The sequence below is a fragment of the Lygodium microphyllum genome, chromosome 11 (genome assembly GCF_053477565.2).
Source record: "Lygodium microphyllum isolate KBCC chromosome 11, Lygodium_microphyllum_v1.1.10, whole genome shotgun sequence".
Lineage (NCBI taxonomy): Eukaryota > Viridiplantae > Streptophyta > Polypodiopsida > Schizaeales > Lygodiaceae > Lygodium > Lygodium microphyllum.
The window spans coordinates 40,571,519-40,577,656 of record NC_141145.1 but is presented as its reverse complement, the minus strand read 5'-3'; the positions used below and the strand labels follow the sequence as shown (position 1 = coordinate 40,577,656).

Genomic DNA, 6,138 nt, shown 5'->3' with positions numbered 1-6,138 from the left:
GAAGAGGAAATTGGTTTTTTGGGTATTCGGGTTGAACATGAGCATGAAGTACTCGATTATCTATGCAGGATGCCACTAATCAGTGGAGAGCATGTGGAAAAGAGAGAAAGTGGTTGAAAATGCATTGTCTTGTATCAATATGCATGGCGGAGTAAGGCAAATGCAACAATATGGAGAAGAGACTCTAGAATTTATTCCTCGAAGTCACTACACAAGAAATCATTGGGCTAGAGCTACCACTGAAATGGTAGTGAAAATAGGGGAACGTGAAACTCTTTGTATTGCTTTACTTGACCATGGGTCGAAGATAAATGTCATTGAGTGTGGATTGTATGAAAATGGTGCATGGCCTGTGGACACTAATCATGTTGCATGTCCTAATGTAAAAGTGACGATTGGTGATGTACAAGAAGAGCAATACTTCTTTGTGTAAGATAATTCCTCATATGCAGTGATTTTGGGACAGCTCTATATTACAGGTGTGCGTATGGAAACAAAGGTGCTTGATGATGGTTCTGCTTATGCAAGAGTCAGAAGTAAGGATGGGACAAAAGCAGTCCAATTTCTTACTGTTTGTGTTAATCATCCTAGAAATCGTGATACGCTTCGAGAGTCTCCTTTGGTTCCAAATGCAAGGGAATTCAAAGACCTGGGTTTCTATTAAGCACTGCCGTAATGCGGGGCTACAGTAGTGCTGTTTAGTGGTTGGATGTACTTGCCTCTTGATAAAATGAAGCATGTATTTACTATTGGTAATTCTCAGTTTACAGCAAACAGTTCATGTTGGTTTAAGCCTATGGAAGCTATGTGTAGGGCTAAACGCATATCTATGAAATGGGCTACTAAGACACTGAGAGCATTGGGGTTGTTAGCTGAAAATGATAGCATTTCAGGCATCTTTTATGAGCTGAATATTATTGACACTATGGCGGAAATTTCAACAACTATACATGCAAAAAATGAGGTTGAAAACAGAGTGTTGTCAATATGTTCTTTGGATATGTATGATGTCATAGCATTGTTTGCTCAGTAGGAAGGATTACATTGGGCTGAAGCACTTGTGGAGAAAAAGTGTAAGACAGTTGACAAAAAGGTGAAACCAATTGCTTTGCCACTTCCACTAGAGAGTGAGGGTATGTATGAAAAAGTGTCAAGGCAGCCAAGCTTACGGGATCCTAAAGATATAGGTCATCAGTTTACATCTGAAACATTACAGGAATTGAAAGTTGGAGCAGAAGGGTTTCTTTTGCCTACTGAGAGTGACTTCTTTATGCGGATGTTGGCTAGACATGGGAAGGTATTTGCATTTCAGCCAAGTGAAATAGGTTGTGTCGATCCAAATGTTGTCTCTCCTATGGTCATATTTACTGTGCCACATGTACCATGGAACTTGAGGCCTATTCCAGTGCCTAAAGCTTACTTGCCAAGGCTGATGGATTTGCTAAATGAAAAGATTTGCATGAAGATCTTGGAGCCTTCTTCAGCCCCGTACTCAAATCGTTGGTGTACTATGCCCAAAAAGAATGGGGCTTTGAGATTTATTCAAGACATGCAACCGATCAATAAAGTGACCATAAGAAATGTGGGTGCAGGTCCTGTGGTTGATGAATTTGCAGTGGCTTTTGTAGGCAGAGTGATCTATTCTTTGGATGATCTTTACTTGGTTTATGATAAGTTTCAGCTTGCAATTGAAAGCAGGGATTTCACAACCATGAAGACTCCTTTGGGGTTAGTACGGATGTGTACTCTCCCATAGGGTGCAACAAACTCAGTGGCATAGATGACAAATGCTATCAATAGGATACTCAGGGATTTTATACCACAATTGACTATGCCCTTCTTGGATGATGTTCCAATCAAAGGGTGTGTAGTGGATGAAAAGAATGAAGCGATGGATGCTCATGGATGTAGATAGTTTGTTGCAGACCATATTGTGGATTGTGAGAGGATTTTGACATGTCTAGAAGACGTACATTTAACTCTTTCTGGACAAAAGTCTGTCTTTGGAGTTAAAGAGGTTTTGATTGTTGGGCATATGTGTGGGCCTTATGGGCGAAGGCCATCACCAGTAAAAATAGATGGGATTGCGAGATGTATGCACAAATGTATCAGAGTTGTGTAGATTCTTGGGTGCATGTGTATTCTATTTGATATGGATTCCTCACTTTGCACATGTAGCCGATGCTCTTTATCAGCTTCTAAGGAAAGGTCAGAAATTTCATAGGGAAAGGAAGCATTTGAAAGCAATGAAGAAATTGAAGCAACTCTTAAAATCTACTCCTACGTTGAGAAAGGCTGACTATTCACATGGAAAGCCTATCATTATTAATGTTGATACAAGCCCAATCGGGATTGGATGGGCAATTGGGAAAGATGATAAGGAAGGGCAAAGATATGCAATACGCTTTGGTGCAAAAGTATTGACTGAACGACAAAGAAGATATCCAGAAGTAAAAAGAGAATTATGGGGAATTGTGACATCCCTTAAATGTGATAAGGAGTATTTTATGGGTGCTCATGTAGTCATTTATACTGATTGTTTGCTGGTATTGGGTATGATTACTAGTTGTGCTACCCCAGACATTGCCGTGCTCTGGTGGATTGCATACATCAAATCTTTGAACCCTGAATTTCAGCATATTGCAGGAAGAGATAACCGAGTGGTAGACATGTTATCTCGAGAACGCTGTCGAAGAGTTTTCGAAAGCCAAGTCGCGACCACTGAGGACTTTGAATAATTTCAGGATAGAAGGATAGATCGTCAATAGTGGCGGCCTCCACAAAGAATCATATTTATATTTCAACAACTCTTCAGAAGATTGATGAGACAAACAGCTTGTTAGCTTAGCAACTCCCTCTTTTTCATCAGAGAAGCTGAACTCTCTTATAACGGCTTATTCTTTTGATTCAGACAGGTAATTATTATCTATATTCACATCCACAGCCCTTTGAGAATCCTGAATCCAATTTAAAACAACAATTTTGTTTGCCTCAGTCTTCAGAATAGTTACAGCAGCAATAAAAGACAGTACAGAAGATCCTCAGAGGTATATACAAGAGGTTTAGGAAATAGTTTTAGTGCAGATCATAATAATGTCCAATACTGTAAGGAATTTGAAGTCACAAATCTGTTCTTGGCATAGGACCTGACTGTGAAGATCACAGATTTTTAGGTAGCTTGTTTTGAGTCAGAGTGATATTGTTTAAGGAGTGAGGCTATTGAAATTTCTCGCTGGATGACACTTGAATTGTAGTAATAAGTCTTGTTAAAAACTCTTGTAGATCCCTTGTTACAGCTTATTAGACTTATGGTTAGTCCAGAGTAGCAACACAGTTTCTATTTACCTAGGTGTGTAACTCTCCTTTCACGATCTTTCAGACTGCCTTCTTCCCATTTTGCAAATTTGTAATCCTCTAGAGTCAGAATAAATGTCTTGAGAAGATGATTAAAGGTTCCCCAAGTCTTGCAAAATCATTTGCATACAGCTCTGAATTCAAAAACAACTGTACATTAAAGCTTCTATTGCCTCCTTTAAGCGCTTTAAAAGATCACTTGACGTCTTCTCTGAGTGAATCTGTGATTCGTCTTCTTCATCGACTAAATTGGCATGATGCAAAATAGAATCTCCAGAAAGTGTACACCATAATCTCTGTTAACCATCTTCCTGTGTTTACTGAAATGGGAGCCTCTGTACTCAGCAGGCCACAAATGTGGGATTCCCTGTTTGCGCTTGCCGGTTATGGCATACTTAGGACCAGAGACACGTTTCTTGGCATATTGAAAGACAAGCCTCCCTCCTGGAGTTTTCACAACGCGTATCTGATTGGATTTGGTGGCATAGCTGTGGCGCCATGATGAATGACTACGAAGATTTGCACAGGAATGTGAGTGGCAAAGGGCTGCTATGGCTCGTATGAATACTTTTCTGTACAGTCCGATTCCTGCTCTGAATTCTCTGTGTACAGTCCGATTCCTGGATGCTATGGCGTGCGGGAGGCAATTCCATAATCGTTATTGCATGATCTATGAATGCTCTCGATTCTGTATGTACAGTAGTGATTGCTCCCAAAGAATAAAATCCCTGATCTTAGTATAAAATCGGGCAGCCTGGACAACCTACGCAATCAATACAGCAGCAAGAAATCGAGGAGATGATTTGATCTCTTTAGAGCGTGTGATTGTTGATAGATCCCTGCAAAATGATCTATGAAGGTCGTTCTCTGTTACTAAGTCAATCCCATCTCTTCGTGATGGAGACATTGCTTTGATCTCATCCCATGAAACATAACGAACAGCTTTGTTACTGCGTTTCCGTCTGCTGCCAATGTATAGCTGTGGTTATCAGTGATGAAGCCTCGTCGCATGTCAACAGGCTTCTTCTCTTTAGATTAGCATAGCTTTAGTTCATCACAGTCCGGTTCATCACAACCGGTTCATCACAATCCAATAGAGTTAGCTCCCCTTCTCCTCTGTTCTGAACGCAGAACTCGCCCTATTGGTTCTTCCTCCTTTCCATTCCTCAACTGCCGCTTCTAATTCCCTTATCACTTCCATCTTCTTCGTCAATCCTCGTCCTCTATTGTCAATGCTTTTTTTTCTTGCCGCCTTCCTCCCCAGTCGATCCTTCCCCAAAGCTTTTTCCGTTTCCTCTTGAATTACAGAATCTTCCCTGCCTTTTTTCTTCCATGAACCAGAAAAAGCCCACTTTTTTAGCCACACTTTCCTCTCATACACACGAAGAAAAGCGGCATCTTTTATCTTCACGTCGCATGTCCCTTCAACTCTAGATCTTTTGCTTTGCTTCAAGCTTGGTAAAAGTACGAACACAAAGCATCTCAGAAAGATCCCAGAGGCTCACAAGAGCATCTGCACTCCCCATTGCAAAGTACCTCCCAGTCGGATCAATGGCAAAACAATAACAACCTGCTATGTGAGCATCAAGTGTTTGTAATGTAGAAAGAGATGGGTAGGACAAGATATCCACCGTTTCATTCCCAGTTGTGAGGAAGAACAGTTCTCCAGTGGTATTCCATGCTATTTCATTCACCTCATAAGGAAACTTGCGCTTGTTGATTGGCTTGAACTTACGAACATCTATAATAGTCAGTTCATCATCTCTATTTCCAATAGCAATATGTGACCCATCAGGCTTGAAAGTGATATTTATATTCTCACCACTCAACTCCACGTTGGGAGCACTTACCAGTACGAGCATCCCAAAGACGCACAGTTCTATCTCCTGAAGCTGTTGTTAGTAAATCTGCATGCTTAGGATCCCATGAGGTGAATCTGCACTGTCTTGATCTGGATCATCCTTGAAAACATCAAAGCGTCCAATATGCTTGGGCTCCTTCTTTCCAACTCCTGGATGTGGAGGCTTGGTATCATTAGGTATTTTTGATGTAGCTGAAGAAGGAGAAGGCAAAGTCCTGAACGAATACGTGTAACACGTTCACCAGCATCAGTTGTGCTTTCCACTTGACCTTGCTCAACATAGGCTGAAAGCATCTCATCATGTTCACCACTATGCCTCCAACTCCTCCCCACTATACTCATACGCAGAAAATAAATGTAAACACAACAACTAAGTATGTACAAAGTATCAAATCACACACACAACTTTCGAGTGGTTTTCACACCTCGAATGCGCAGCAATACGACATCCACCCCCTCTAATCCTGCGCATCCTCCGGATGGGCCAACTACCCATGATCGTTATCATCACGATCCACAAACAGATCAATCTCTTCATTATGCATTTCCGATAGATCAACAAGATTATCTGTCATATAATCTGTCTCTTCCATTGGAGTTTCTTCTCGTTGTTCTCTTGCAAATTCTTCCAATGCATAATCTTCATCATCTCTTTTCTTGAAAATCTTGATTCTTTTTCCAGCAGTAGGCACTCTAAGCACTGTCCCATCCAATTCTGTCAGCTCATATGTTGCATTATCAAAGACATGTCTGACTATGTACGGCCCAAACCATCTTTTCACCATCTTCCGAAGTGCAGTATGCTGATTTTCAAGGCTACTATCAAAGACCAATACCCAATATCCCTCTTCTATTGCTCTAGGCCGCAAGCGATGCCTGCTGTCAAACCTGTCCTTATTTCTTAGTCTAGCAACCTTCAACCT

General features: G+C 41.0%; 1 pseudogene; it reads right to left on the bottom strand.

The window, feature by feature from the left end:
- Positions 1–4,784: 4,784 nt before the first annotated feature.
- Positions 4,785–5,463, bottom strand: LOC148028736 (THO complex subunit 3 pseudogene; annotated as a pseudogene).
- Between the last annotated feature and the right edge of the window lie 675 nt (positions 5,464–6,138).